Consider the following 15,848-nt stretch of genomic DNA (forward strand, 5'->3'; position numbering starts at 1 on the left):
CCCCTGAGAGATTTTTCTTTTCCAAGTGCAGATCAGATTAAACTGTTATCTCCATCTAAAACGCAATGGATTTCTCTTCTGCCTGCCGCAGCCCACGTCAGAAGCAGATATTATACCACAACACAGCCTGTGAAACGTTAATCAGACACGTAACGGGAAATGCTTAGAATAATGAGCTAAAAAAAAAAGCTCTGAAATTCATTCCCTGTGGCAAAGGGGAAGCTGGAGGGAAGACAGTTTACTGTGGTCCAGGAAGGTGCTGCATTTCTCAAAAAGAGAGATGTGAAGCAGTCCTAAGGCTATCTTCTGGAAATTACTTAGCACACACTAAATCAGGTAAAATGGGCATGGCAGGATTTTTCATAATGCAGTGGGTGACCGCCCAGCTTTTATTTGTGTGTATAAATAAGAGCATGTAGGGAAGAGTGCATAAATAAGAGTGAAGAGTTTGTAAGTGGCAGGGACACAGCTCTGCACCTTAACCCAGGGAAGCATCACAACACCCAGGCTGCAAGGAATTCGCAGTGGTGACTGCCCCAAGCTTTAGGGTGCATCCTCTTCCTCCTCTCCCTCTGCTCCTTCTGCCCTTCCCAACCTGCGCTCCCACCACCAGCCAGTGCTGCCGTGCCCAGACTTCAGTGCAGCGTTCATCAAAGAGCAGGCTCCTGATGGACACAGCCTCATTGATCTCATGCAAACTCCGGCGAGAAATACATAATGCATGGACTTGGACACAGCAAGCTCTATCGCTGCTTCTTCCCCGGGATATTTTAAAGCCTCTTTTTGGCTGTATGGGACCTTGGGTAGGATCAGGCATAGCTGGATTTGTGGCTTACACCAGCTGCGGATGTCTTCCTTGATGTTCGTAGGAGTCCTTGTATTTTCCCACCCACATTATGCCTGGGCTTCATCTTCTGCCTCCAAGGCCAAGCAGCATGAGATTTACTGCTTCTCCCTGCGGGGAGAGAAGCACCAAAGGGACGTGTGATTGACATCAATGTATATAAATCACAAAATTGTTTCATCTTGATGCTGATATTAGCAGATCCCTCGTCCCAAATTCTTCTCAGAAGCTCTCCATGGGATGACTTCTCCTATGTATGCCAAGCCTGGACTGCAACCAACTCCACCAAATAAATGACTAAAACCTGGGTGAAATGAGAGGCAGCTTTTTTTCTCAATATCTAATGCTTTAAATGGCTGGTTTTAGTCAGTCCCTACCAGTGGGGGAAGGATGGAGGCCAGGTGAGCTGGAATTCCTTCATCCACCCTGCTCTCCTGGTCTGACAGGGATTTATATCCCTCCTTCCCCTGGGATTTACTCCTTTGAGCAGCTGTGCTGGCTTTTTGCTGCAGCACAATCATGCTTGATTAGTTCCTGGAAATACAGAGCATTATTTCCATTGCAATTTATTACAGCCACTGAGACATAAACTCAGGAGGAAGGGAACAAGAGGATACTGCAGGTAAAGGTTTTCAGAAGGCAGAGGAAAAAAAGGGGGGGGAAATCAAACCCTTGCCATCTAATAGCTTGGAAAAGCTTATTGTAAGGTAATGCTGTTGAGGAGCCATGCCAGCCTGGAGAGCCATTGTCAAGGACACTGCTGGGAGGCAGTCCTGAAGGAAAGAAATTGGATAGCAGAGTCGAAAAGGGGGGGTGCAGGACAAGCTGGGCACAGCAGTGGGTGCCGAGAAAGGGCTGACAGGAGAAGAGCTAATTGCACATGTAGTGGGTTTAGCCACTGTCTTTGCTCTCACAGGATACACTGTCCTTTGCACCCCCTTGGAGAGAGGTCGGGAGGAGATGTACTGCTGAATATCAAAAATCAATCCTGTTGGTATATAGAGAATTACTGCCAGGTACTATGTGTCAAGGCTGTGTCAGAAAATGAAACAAAATATGGCAAGAGTTGAAGCTTGCTGTGGCAGCTCCAAGATGCCCACCTGGGACCACGTGCCCACCCCAGAAGCAGCATCCCACCTTGGCAGCATCATGTTTGCAGTGATAAATTGCATGGATTCCTGCTAGAGCAGCAGGAGCAGTCCTTCACTGGGAGGAGGAGGCACTTCACTGGCACTTTGTTAAATTCAAACTGAAACCAGGCTGTGGGTGGTTGCTTGAATCCTTGCCAGTGGGAAAGAAGGTGGAAAAAATAAAATTATTGCTTTAACGAATGACCTTTCTCTTTCGGGTTTAATTGTGATTTTCAATGCTGTTCTTGATCAGCCAAAAAAGACAAAATTAAAGGAAAATTCACTTAATTAAAACATGTCTGAAAAAGAAAATGTAATGGGCAGAAATAATAACAGTGTAAATGTCCAACACAATTCATTTTGCTAAGCCAGGAGGTGAATGGTCCCTCTGCAGTCCCTGTAAAAACTCGGAAAATGGAGAGACACCCAAATGAGAACTCCAGGAACAAATTGAGCCTATTTTGGCATGCTTTGCAAGTTAGTCATGTCTATGTGAAATAGAAAAACCACTTGGGACATCATGGGAACCTTGCAGTTGTGCATTTTCAGCAGCTTGTGCCATGCTGGCCATCCCCCTGGGAGCCAGAAGAGCATTTCCATGCTCCAAACCCATCTTCTCCACAGGGTCCAGCCAGGCAGGATAAGAGCTGAAGCGTGTTGATTGCTTTGTGCCAACAGATTTATGCAATGAAAAACCATGGGGGTTTTGCTCAATAAAGAGCACACAAGGAAGGGGAAAAAAACGCTATGAATTTAAAGTCATTTGTGATTGAAGCACTGAGTTCCTTCTGCCAGGTTGGATCTTCAGGCAGGTATAGCTGTGGCAGGCATGCTCCCTGGCTACTTCAGCAGCAGCAAAGGCCAGGGATCAATGTCCTGCAGGAGGGTCGTGTCTGTAAGCTCCTTCTAACACGTGCGATGAAGATGGAGATGCCAATGGAGTAAACACCACGCTTACCCAAATATCGACACATGTCAGTGACATACCTTCAATGTCTCAGTGGTTTGAACCATCCCTAGGTACCAAGAGCCTGGATATGAGGTTCAGCCTGCATGGAAAGGCTGTGTGCACAGAGCAAATGGGAAAAGCAGGTGGGGTGAGCGATGCCCGCCCACAATGACAGTCATGGTGCCCTCTGGCAAGGGGCATCAGAGTCAGGTGTGCAAAGCGGTAATTCCACTGGCCTGTGGCACCCTGGGGCTCAGGGTTCCTGATGGAGGCAAAATCTTTTGAGTCATCTATCTGAATGGTGAGGGGAGCAGACGTGGCCAGCCAGAGCCTGCCAGAGCACTAGGGCTGGTGTTGTAGAGTTGGTAATGGGTGATGAATTTAACGGTGTGCTCAAACCCCACAGGAGAAGCTGCTCTGCTTCAGAGAAGATGAGCCTTGACACGGGTCTCTAACCAGGCTAGGCAAAACACCACAGTGAGAAATGCAGTCCTGCTAGTGTCAGCATCTCACTGACACTGCCAGAGGCAATGGGGCTGATAGGCTTGGAAAGCCCAGGGGATTGTGGTGCCCAGTAGAGCCCAGGCACCTTGCAGGGCTGGCAGGGAAGGCAGACAAGACCAGGCTGTAGGCAGGGTGATGACTGGCATCAGCAGGAAGCATCCACAAGTCCCTAGGATGATGCTTCCCCTGGGTTTTGAGCTTGGCAGGACAGATGGCTCTGCATCTGCAGCCAAAACTCATTTATCCTGAGAGCTGAGCTCAGGCCCTCTGTGAATAACCCAGCCTGCAGATAACATCTCATGCCCTGTGAAGGGCCAAGGCTGATTTACATGCTTCTTTATAAATTTAGTAACTTAGAGTTAACAAGAGCAAACAGGCTCAAACCATAAACACGAGCAAGTGCGTGACAGGTCTCTCCTCCCTCCACAGAAGCAGAAGTATCTTGTGGCTGCAGTATTGCCTGAAATGAGATTTTCTGTAGTTGAAAGGTTTTGCATTTGGGGATGCACTTGAGGATCCAGCTCAGAGCTCCATGGTGCTGACCCTCTGGCCCTCAGGGGTGGTGGCTCCAGCGTGAGCAGCACCCAGAGGATGTCCGGAGAGGGCTACAGAGGTGTTCTTTGCCAAATAACACATTGGTCATGAAGTTAAGAACACAACAAATAATTCATGAGAAGAAATGAATTATTAAATAACTTCTCATTATTGCTATTCTAATTACACACCGTTAATTTCATACCTAAAACGTCCTGTAATGTTCTTGCTGAATCGTATCTTGCTGGTCACAAATTTGAGGGTTTCAACATGCCTGTAGTGTTGGAAGGTAAAAGCAAATTTTGGTGGACCAGGGCAAGTGCCTCAGGGGCAATTTAACCATTCACTTTGCAGTAAAATAAATAATATAGAAAATCCCTTTTCCCCAAACCCAATCACCCAAATTACTGTGCTTCTTTCCTCTTACTGTAAGCAACTACAATACATTTTAACAGAGGGAGCAGTTTGGAAGCCAGAGGGTCAGTGTGCAGGACATGGATCTGTTTGTAAGGAGTCAAACCTTGTCCAAAGGGTCTTGCAGTGCCCGGGTATTCCTGGGAGCAGCCACACTGCCAGTGATTCTTCATCATACCTGGGAAGCTGCGTGTGCTGGGCGAGCTGCCACCTCTCCCAGCAGCTCCCTCGTGGTGGACTGTGTGCTTTGGCAGCTTCCCCAGCATCCCCGGGGTCTCCAAGGAGTGCTGCTAATGGGCTCCACGTGGGTCCCTGTCACTGAGTGAAGAAAGGATCATTTCAGGCAAATGGCAGTTTTGCCTGAATTGTGTGAGTTTCCTTGTCCTTTTATGGCAGCCCATAAAATGCATCATCTGTCTTAAAAGACATGGGCAGGTAATCACAAGCTCAGCTGAGGTCTGCCTTGCATACTGGTGCTGGCTAGGGAGCACAGGAGGACCCAGGGGAGGCTCCACACCATCAGCTCCATCTGGACCAGATCGGTGCTGCATTTTCACTGGCAGATTGAGTTATCTGGGGACTTTTTGGAAAAAGTGCCTGGGCGGGGGGAAGTGTTCCATTCTCCTTAGGAGAGCAGGAGACAGCCACAACTCTATTTTCAGCTGAAGTTTCCAAGGCACTTGTTTACCAGCACTGCCAACAAAAGCTGTTATCGCATCGGCACTGCTGACAGCTCTGTCTGCAGCTGACTTTCCAGGGGAAGCACCTCAAGAGTGCTGGAGGCAGTGCCAGGGCTTTGTGGAAGGGATATGGCAGTCGCATGCACTTGAAACCTGTTAATCAGCACTTGAGCCCAGGGACTCTACTCTCCTTTCCCTTCCTGGGACAAAACCTGTCCCTGCTGACTGGTGCCAAGTGGTCAGTGTCCCCTTCTGATGCTGCCTGCTCTGGAAGCAGTCACTGGCAGCTGGATCCTCACCAGACATTGGCAGGGTGAGGTTTTGGGGGATGGCTAGTGCCATGAGGATGCAAGCATCCCTGCTCAGCATCACCCTCTGAGCCTGTCACATCAGCTAGGTCTGAAGTGCTATATTTGTACCTGATCTTCTTGTCATGCCTGGGATGTGCAAGGTCTCTGGAGCAGCCCTCTTGGAGATTGTGCTGTTCTATCTGCTGTGCTCCTCTCAGATAGTCATTAGGAAATTACCTGGGAAGTCAATTGAGCTTGCCTGGATCAATTTATTTACTGCACACCCATCCTGCTGATTTCTCCCAGGCCCACAAGCTCTGAAGAGCTGCTCCCAAGTACTGATGCAAGTGGCCAGGATCCTCAGGATCTGCACCAGGAGACACTGAGCTGCTCTGGTGGAGCATAAAGCATCATCCCTCACTCTTTGTGCCCTTTTGCAGGGTATCATCTGTGCAGGTGTCTTGTCCTGTCCTTCAGCTGCTGCTGTTACTACCAGGACCCCCACTTTATGTCCCCCGACTGCCCCCTGCCCCATCAAGGTAAGCTCAAGAGGTGGCATGCTGCCACCCTACCAGAAGCCTGGGGCATCCAGCCCTGGTCTGGCCAGGGTCTCCACCCCTGCAGAGAGGCCACAGACACCCAGAGGAGTGAGGGTAAGCTTCTCCTGCAGACAGGGACATGCACCGAGGGGATGTGAGGCATCCCAATCACATACCTGGGACGTGAAGTTTCATTCAGTTCTGTTTCAACAATCCTTGTGGCACGATGGAGGAGGCAACTCAGGGAGCGTCCTGTGAAGTTTCCAGCCTCACGTCAGTCTCCCATCAATTTCCTGAAGTAATGAAGACATAATTAAATTTGGTGGTGGAAAGGAAGCTTCGCCAATGGCAAGAGCATATTGTAACTCCCCACTCATCAGGGGAAATGCTAGGCTCCAAATTAAATGCATTTACTGTTTCATGTACCCTCACTTAAAATCGTTGTAATGAATCTGGGAATTAATTGTTTGCCCATTTAAAAGAAGTCCCCTCTTGCACTGTGCCGTGCTCCCCTCCTCCCAGCTCTCTGTAATTTGATATTCCAGTTAGAAAACAAATTGGCATTCATTGGAAAATCAATCTTTTCATTGTTTAACTCTCATTTCTCTGGGGAATGTGTGGGAATGGAATTACATCCTCTGATACGAACCTTCTCTGAATGCCTAATTGTGGGCTGCTGGGGAGCAGGGAGGCTGCCCACATCCCAGGAGCCGCCAGGACCCTGCACTGGCAGCATCCACGGTGCTGCCTAAGGAGGAGCACAGCCACACTGGAGAATATCAACCAATTGCCTCAGTAATGAGCCCAGTAATAGAGTCTGTCATTTATTGGGTGGGATAAAATGGAAAGTGCTTGTTGTGGTGGGGCAGACGCCAACAAACAATGCAGAAGCACTGCCTTGTGTTTATCAGGGCTGGAGAGGGGAAGAACAAACAAAATACATCCTTTTCCGTGGGCTTGAGAGGATCTCAGCTCCCGTGTTTCCTTTTTCTGACAGGTCACTGCTCCTGACCAGGGTCCTCAGGGATGGGGACTGGCAGGTCCCCAGGGTGATCTCACAGCCTGCACCAGCCATCCCCTTTGCAGAAGTACAGAGCAGTACTCGTCAAAGGCTTCACTTTTTCCTTAGAAGTGGGCAGTAGCTAAGCACACAAGGCAGCTGGTCTGGCAGTGATCCTTTTGCTTCCCATGGAGACACTTGCTGCTGGAATAAACTGCTATTTTTATGGGTAACATTGGTTGTCTTTTACACTTACTGCAGGAAAATGAATAGCCACTTTTATGCAAAAAGGTTTTACTGCGATATCAGAAAGTACTAATGAATATACCGAACCAAATTATATGGTACCCCATGAGTCAAAACTCCTGGACAGAGATTTACAGCAAAATGAGTGGCAGGCAAAGATAAAAGCCTGCAGCCAAAGCTGGTCATATAATTAATACTGGGGACAATAAATTCCTGAAAAATTGAGCTGTCAGTCCCTTTCATCTGGACTCCCAGCTCCATTTCAAAGCTAAATAACTTGTAGTCCCAAGGAGTTAATGCACCAGATAAAGCACCACAGCAAAAGCAGCTTCTGCATTTGCAAGCATCAAGGTTTCCTCTGACCCACCATGTGCCTGCCAGGATTCACTGAGAGCCCCCGAAGCATCGCCTCCTGCCAGGGCACAGGCAGCAAAGGGGCTCTCTGCCCACCTACTAGAGGTGCAAGTCTCTTCCAGCAGCTTTCTCTCCACCAAAAAGAAAGGTTCCATCACTTGGCCCCATGGGACAGCACTGCACTGTCTGTGAGCCTGGGGCACATATTTGTCCCCTGACTCAGCTGCCACTTGCTCACTTGCTTTTCCTCTTCCCCTCCCTCTCTCCCTTCACAAATTCACAACAAAGAAGTTCCAGATTGTACTTACTAGTTGTCTGGAAGATATGCAAAGAGAAGGTTACGTGGAGACCTCGTAGCAGCCTTCTGGTACCTGAAGGGGGCCTGCAAGGAAGCCAAAGAGGAACTCTTCATCAGGAACTATAGTGATAGGACAAGGAGTGATGAGTTCAAACTGAACCAGGGGACATTTAGATCAAATATACAGAAGAAATTCTTGACTGTGAGGGTGGTGAGGCACTGGCACAGGTTGCCGAGAGAAGCTGTAGTTGCCCCTTCCCCGGAAGTGTTTGAAGCCGGGTGGGGCTTTGAGCAACCTCATTTATGTGAGAGGTGTCCCTGCCCGGCAAGGGTGTGGGAACTAGATGATCTTTAAGGTCCCTTCCAACCCAAACTGTTCTATGAGTCTGTCATTGTCTTTCAAGGGACTGTTTGGACCACTGCCTGGCAGCCACCCCACAGCCACCCACTGGTGTCTCTGGGGGCAACCAGCCCACCGCAGTGGGTGTGCCTGTTCCTCCTAGCAGCCCTGGCAGGCCAGGAGGAAAGACTAAGGGTCCCCAAAATTGGATGTACAGGGTGTAATCACGCTGCTGGCATCCTTTTGCCCCCCCCATAGCCAGACTGCCCCTCGCCCACTTCAGCCCCACTGTGCATGTGGCACAGGGGGCACTGGCAGCAGTGCTGTGAAAGACAGCGTGTCACCCTCTGCAGCCCCATAATCACATTCCCTCTCTCTTATTCTCACTTAGCAACACTATATGAGCATCTCTGTCAGGCACATATTAGGAACCATTCGTCATAAAAAATTAAGGGCTATGGAAATAAAGTGACCTCTCCAAGGGCTTCAATTACACTGTAAGGTAATTGTGTCTTCGCCAGGCCTCCATCAGGGTGTTTGGGAGTCTTCAGCAACAATTTATGTATTTATTACAGTTTAAGTATCCTTAGCCCTCAGCTCTTTCCAGTAATGAAAATATATAACACAAACCCCAGCAAATACAGACTGAGCCGTGTGTAAAATATGATGGCAATGCTCTCGGCCATCACAGCGCGGAGAAAAGTGGCTGTAAGCTCCAAAACCTCCACAGGCATCACAGCTGCTCCCCCAACTTCACCATAGGGCACAAATAGGTGGCAGGACAAGGGGAACTGTGGCAACATGTCGGGGCTAAAACTGTCCGGTCTGGGACCAGGGCAAGGTCGAATGTCTTTCCCAGGAAAAAAAAAAACAACGTATTATTATTATTATTGTTCTTGGCACAAAAGGCTGCTTGCTTGGGAGAGAAAGGCAAAGCTGAGTTTATTTTATGAAGGGGTTTTTTTTTCTGCAAAGCTTTTTTTTGTGTGCAAAGCACTTTGCAGGGAAGGAGCAGGGAAGGACTGCAGGGGCTGGTGACAGTCTCAGCTCATTACACACCAGGGGAGCAACCCGGGGACCAGCTAAGACCTCTCCAACTATAAAGAGAGCAGGGCTGAGGTTGGAGCTCCTTCTGCCCAGGGATCTGCCACAAGCAGAGTCGGGACAGCGAGGCTTCAGTTCACCTCTTGGGGGGGCTGCAGACAGGATTGATTGCAGGTGACTCCCAGCAGCCGTGCCCCAATGCTGACATGTTTCCACATGAGCTGCTGGGTCTGGCCACTGCAGCTCCCTTCCTGGGCAAGGCAGACACCATGAAAGGAGAAGAGATGCTGTAAAAAACAAGGTAATTTAGGTCCTCCCCCACCATTCCTCAGCCTAGAAGGGAGCTGAGAACATTGGAAGGGAAAAGTCGTCTGAAGGGCCCAGGCTTTCTTTCCCCCTCAGCTCTGAGAAACAGGTCTCCCTGGACTGTTCAGCGCAGCCAAAATCTGTGCTGAAGATGCAACAGAAAAAGGAGCCTTGTAAGATGCTGCTGGAAAAAAGAAAGAAAAAAGCTAATTCTTTTTTTTCTTGTTGGAAAGACACCGAGTCCTACACCTTGGATGAGAAAGAGATGATTTAACAAGAAAAAGATGTCACTAAATCCCTGGGCTATAAATCATTCTTCTTATAGTCTTGAAGCAAAAACACTTAACAGCCATTCTGTGCAGTATGGGGACAGAATTGCATCAGATTGCACCTGATCAGATGCATCTGAACTAGAATAAACGGGAAAATGGGCCCAGCCACTTGTTTTATAGTTGTGGGAGAATTATATAGCACCTGGGACATATTTCCTGCTCCTGCTGTGTTACAGGCTAATGTCATGAGGACGGTGCAGTTGGTATTAGATGTGCCTGGAAGCTTCAAGGACTCTGTACTGAGGGCACCCTTGAAGAAGGGCGTTTTAATAAAAACCTTTTGATAATTCATTCAGGTTACTTCATCAGGCAATTTGCAATTTCTGGTGGTTTTTTTCTTGTTGCATATTAAAAAAAAAAATGAAAGAGGAAAAAAAAAGTCTGCTGCACTAAAGTAGAAATTGGTGACAGGTCCCAGCAGCCTCCCTTCTACACGGTCTGGATGGTGATGCTGTGGAGAAACCCCTATCAGGGGGGGTGTGACCAGGGCAAGTGTCAAGAGAGTTTCCAAAGGGTTCATACAGACATTTCCTGATATAGGAACAGTGAAGCCAGACGCGAGAGGATGCTCTATTGCTGCACTGATTTAATTGCTAAAGAAGTGGTAATTGCTTGGGAAGTACTGACTGTGGTCCGATTATAGTCAGTAGGAGCAGAGGGCAGCCCCAGACAGCAATACAGCCACTCGATGCTTCAAAAATGCTGAGATAAATCAGGGGAAATTACTAGCAAAACTGACTGGGTGGAAAAAAAAACAATAACTAAATGGCTGTAAGCAGAAAGTGAAGGAGCTCTTTAAGAGGTGTTGTAGAAACAGTGAAGGAAATACTTTAGAAGTTAGCCTGACAGCTGTTAGAAATAAGAAAACAATAGCTGGGAAACAAGGAAGGGAAAGCTGTCTGAAGGAGATGCCATGAGAAGCACAGGGTACTGGAATAAGAAGCAAAGTAATAAGAAAATTTTCAACATTGGTATAGATGCCAATGTTCCAAGGAGAATTTAAACAGAGTGAGAAAAGAGACAGCGGATCCTCCTGTGGGCAGGAAAGGCTCACAGTTTGGAAAAGGCAGGCAGGTGTGATTGAAAGAAAGAGGGCATGCATTTATACCAGCTGAAGGTGATGGATGCTCTCTCTTCTATTTTCACCAAAGAGTCATATTTAAAATTGGCTGACCTACCTAGCTGCTTCTCTGGAGGCTGCAGCACTGCCTGGGCCACTCCTGCCCTGTGGTTAGCGTCTGAACCAGATCAGAGCCACCTTCCCCTACCTGGAGTGCATGAAAACAGATGGAAACTGTGGGGCTGTGGACACCATCGAGGGGTGGATGGCCATGGATATTGTACCTGAGCCACAGTGATGCCACCCTCCTCCTGCCTCCTGCTCTCCATGTGTTTTGCAGGGCTGATCTCCCATGTTGGTGATGAGAGGCACTGTGTGCCCACCAGTGCCCATGGACTGGGTGGGAGTGGGTGAAAAGCAGCATGTCCAGCTGGCAGCTGAGAAGCTTATACCAGCCTCTTAGGGCATGGCCCTGATACTGACTTGCTGGATCCAAGCTCAGCTTCTGCTTCAGAGGCACATGAAGGCAGCTTTCAGGTCCTGGGTGTAATAGGCAACATTTCGCTGGGGAAATGCCAGCTGGTTCATCTGAGGAGCAGCATCCTTGCCTAGAGAGGTAGGACTTGCTGAGGATATGCTGTTTCTGGAGCATCACTGCTCACCCACCCTTCTCCAGGCAGTTTTGCTCCCCCGAGAAAAACCAGTGTTGTGATAAATGACTGCTCTGCATCTCACTGCCCTCTCTTTGCCACATGAAAACCTTCTGGCAGAAAGCACCACAGACACCCTCTGCCCTGATTTTCAGGTTCATCTAACCATCAAAAAGCAGATCTGCTGCCTATCCCAAGAAAGCCACCAGCACAACTGAGCACACCCCCTCCTAACTGCTGAGTATGGTCACCCCTCAAGTTGCCTCCTCTGCCATTGGACCAGAACAACTTAATCGTGTTTTACTTTTGATTCAGATCTTTTCCATTGTGATTCCAAGGACAAAAGCCATGGTATGGCCTTTGTTTTCCTGAACCCTGACAGTGCCACTGCAGTAAATGTGTAATTATTGAGAGCTGGGCATTAACCTTCATACAAGCCTGGTTTCACCGCTTTTCATTCCTTTGCTTTTATTGATCCTTTTTTTCTTAACTTGTTTGCACTTCCTCTTTTTAAAGACTTTTAAATTAATGGCCAGCTCAAAGGGAGCACTGCTGTTGTAATGAAAAAATATAGTGTTTCGGTGCTGTAACTTTTGTCTGTTTTCTCGGGTCCTTGTTACGTTTGTTTCCATCTGAACACCATTTCATACAATGGTTCCAAACAATATTGTATTAGCCTTAATTTTGACCTTGCTGCAATTTCTAGTAGAAAATTGTTTCATCTCGGAAATGGCCAGATTTACTCTTCAAGCCAATGAAAATAAGTCTGCAAGGTTGAAAAGAAGATGTCAAAAGCAGGCACTAAAGATCATTTTAAATGATAACAGTTGTACTTGTAGCAAAAATAATATACAAAGCTTTCATCTAGCAATTTTCATCCTCAGACAGCAAAGTGCTTTACAACAGAGCTCACTGTCAGCAGCCCTGTTTATAAAGGTGAGCAGAAATATGGCTTTTGCTTTCTTTGCTGTGTTTCTCTACCCAAAACCAGCCTGTTAATTAGACTCATCAGCTCTCCTGCTCCCCCTTGGACATGGCCATGCCTTTCTGGCCGAGCAAAGATATTCCCAGTGACTGCCCCGTGGGACCTGTGGTGTCCAGCACAAGGGCTAAGGAGAGGTTTGTTCTTGCCTGATTAGCTGAATCCTCCTTTTTTTGTGTGTGTGGTTTTTTTACCTTTCCATTTAATAAAGAGAGTTGGCTTTAGTCTTAGAAGGGCTAACTCAGCTTGGCTTCTGTGTGCCCTGTTCTGTGTGGCTGTTCCTGAGGGGCTGCACACCATGGCACAGTCTGAGCAAAATCCTGGCCCAGGTGAGGGCAAACCCAGGTGATGATGCAAACACACCGTGAATGTCCCCAGACTCATCAGAGCAGCTCTACACATATAAAGAAGACACATCCTGCAAGAGCAAGCACCAGGACCAGCATGAACATCTGAGACTCATTTCACCCCTAGGCTGGGCATCTCTCAGCTGCCCTAACATCAGAAGGCAAAACACTTCATATTGAACAGGGCAGCAGCAGTCTGCTGAAGGGGCTGAAATAAAAGCCAAAACAGCAATTTTGTGCTCGCTAGGACTATGTTTTGAGGGTGCATGGGGCTGTAGGCTCTTGCTGCAGCTCCGTGTGCAACACCTCAGAATATTTCCTCTCTGCTGATGAATGTGGTTTGTTAAATAAACCTTTTGTGGCTCACTTCTATAGTTTTAAGAGCCTGTTTCTTGTCTTTGTGTCCCCAGGAATGAGGACTAATTGGAATGTAAGACTTGCTGCACAGGCTGAGTTCAAGGAGCCACTGCTGTGAAGCCTCCGTTGCCCCAGGGGTGGCTGCTCTTCACCCCAGAAATGCAGGCTGTGAAACCCAGGTGCCTTTGGATGTCTGATGCCCAGGAAAGCAGAGGCAGGGCAGGCTCCTGCCTCTGCATGTGGGCGTGAGGCCCCATGGGGAACAGTGGGGACCCTCCTCACCCCATGCATTGGCTGGGCTGCTGCACAGGGAGTGTGGTACCTCTAAATCTCCAATGCTGAATGCCTGCTGCCTGCCCCATGCCTGTCAGGCACTTTCTCTCTGTTTCTGAGCTGAACTGTGTGCTCATTTCAAGCGATTTTCCTCAGCACTGCTGGAAGTGGGTGGATTGTTCCCAAGCTGAGCGCTGCCCAATAGCACCCTGACACCTACCCACTGGCTTTCCTCATACCTTATTACAGCCGTTCTGCAAAGTATCTGATGCATCAGAAATGCTACTGAAATGGCTGCAGAGGGTTTTTATTTAACCTGAGAGCTGGCCAAGAGGCAAGAGGTTGCACCTCTGGCTGGGCTCATGCTGGGCTTTGCCTCTACACCTCCTTACTGCTGTAGAAATGCTGCCACCGCAGAGTTTGCTGCCGAGTAAAGCTCAGTAAGGAAATCGTTCCTGCAGGAAGTTTAATTGCAGCCATTAAGCCTTTAATCTAATCGTGGTGTGCATCTCTAAATGGCAAAGCTGTCCTGAAATACAGGCATTCAGCCACATACCTGCTCAGTGCTTCCTTAGCATTGTGTTTACAGCTATTTTTAGTGACCCAGAAGCAGGTAGCTCCACACTTATTTGGACAGAAAATTAATTTAAAAATAAATAAATAAAAGGCACACACAAAAGCAAACCTATCTCTCCTTGGAGTAGGACTCCCAGCTCACATTCCACCAACTGTGAGTCCTGTTTGCAGCTGGTTGTGTCTGTGGTTTTCTGTTGCTTATGTCCCATGGCCTGAGCCCACCTGGGACACAGAGACCCCCACACCTTGCTGGCTCTGCCCTCTCCCTGTCACTCTGCAGGGCACACAGCATGAGCAAGGGAGAGGGGAAAGCCTGTTGGTGTACAGGTCTCTCTTCTCTCATCACCACAGCACAGCACAGCCCGACTCACTTTCTCCCATTCCTGTGCTTGTGAGAGCAACCTCCCCTAGCTGCGCCATCACCCTCTGTGCAATCCCACCAACATGCTCATGGATGGTTCCATCAATCATCAGTCCTAGAGCTCAGGATAAAAACATGTGCTCCAGACTTTAATATTAATGGGATATGTTGCATGGTGTTAAAAAAGGAGGACCAGTGTGCCTTACCTGATGGGGATGGGGAAGAAGTTGGTGGTGACCAGCATGTGCTCGTTCACCAAAAGAGGTTGCTGGTAGAACCTCTTGAGGTTCCTTGAGGTCTTCACTCACAAGGAAAAGCCCAGGAGACTCCAGCAGAGCCCTTTGGAGATGTGTGACAGGAATGAAGCTTCCACACCACAAGGAATAATTGTCAGAGACCCACCAGATTCACAGCCCACCTTAAAACCAGGGCTGAGGACTCTCACCTGTGAAGCAAAACAAGCTTTGATTTTTTTCCAGCCAAATTTAAATGAGCTGTCCTGTGAAGAAACTGATGCTTAAAAGTTATAGAAAAACATGGACAAAGTGGGATACCCCCCAAAAGGCTGTTTTAAATAGAGATTTCATTTCATCTGGATGTCTTATTTCAGTAAAATCTTATCTGCAAGTTCCAGGGCTGCCTGGGAAATCTTGCTGCCTCACCAGAGAAAAGGATATTTAAAAAGGATTTAATCTGACAGTCTTATACTGAAAGTGGATTTTTAAGACATAAGCAAAGATTCAAGAAGGAAAGGTTAGTGGGCTGTTGAAAATGCATCTGCATTTAAGCTAATAAAACTTAATCTCTAGTTAGTTGTTAAGAGACTGAATGTGATGAGCCGTGGTGACTTCTGGGCTCAGGTACTGATGAAGGCAGGCAGATGCTGTGGCAGTGATGGGAAAGGAGTCAGAACCCCCAATTCAGCACAGACTGCTCCCCAGCCCACTGACCCTCACACCCCACCAAACACTGCTGAGGTCCTGGGTGGGCAGAAGCACATTATGGGGTGAACAACAGCAGTCTTATGAAGGAAGTATTGGTTGGTATATTTAGACCCCATAAGCAGGAAAAATTTTGACCCAAATTTAAAGCATATTAGACACCAAAGAACCCATTTCTCCTTCCATATGGGAGGTCTCACCCTTTCCTTGATCCCACAGGAGAACTCATGCATCGATTAGTATTTGGCCCACCCCACAGCCATGAAGTAATTCAAATCAATCAAACACATTGGCTCCTTGGCCATAAAGGCTTGCTCCAATTAGCTTCAGCTTTAAAACAGAGCAAGTAGGATATAAATTGTTTCACAAAGCTCCCACCTATATTTCTCCCCAAATGTTGAAATGACATTTCAGCCCACTGAAAATAGGACCTTGGAAAAGACTCCCTGGATAGTTCATTTGCTGGAAAAAAGAATTGACAGCCCAATTAATCTCGA

The 15,848-nt window shown here is 47.8% G+C and overlaps 1 long non-coding RNA gene across 1 annotated transcript; it reads right to left on the reverse strand.

The window, feature by feature from the left end:
* Positions 1–4,165: 4,165 nt before the first annotated feature.
* Positions 4,166–14,830, reverse strand: LOC116791169. The gene is made up of 4 exons (XR_004358628.1): positions 14,617–14,830; positions 6,061–6,177; positions 5,475–5,582; positions 4,166–4,235 (listed from the first exon to the last, which is right to left on the reverse strand). It is a non-coding gene; the product is annotated as an uncharacterized LOC116791169 (long non-coding RNA).
* Positions 14,831–15,848: the final 1,018 nt, after the last annotated feature.

Source organism: Chiroxiphia lanceolata, chromosome 9, assembly GCF_009829145.1.
Source record: "Chiroxiphia lanceolata isolate bChiLan1 chromosome 9, bChiLan1.pri, whole genome shotgun sequence".
Lineage (NCBI taxonomy): Eukaryota > Metazoa > Chordata > Aves > Passeriformes > Pipridae > Chiroxiphia > Chiroxiphia lanceolata.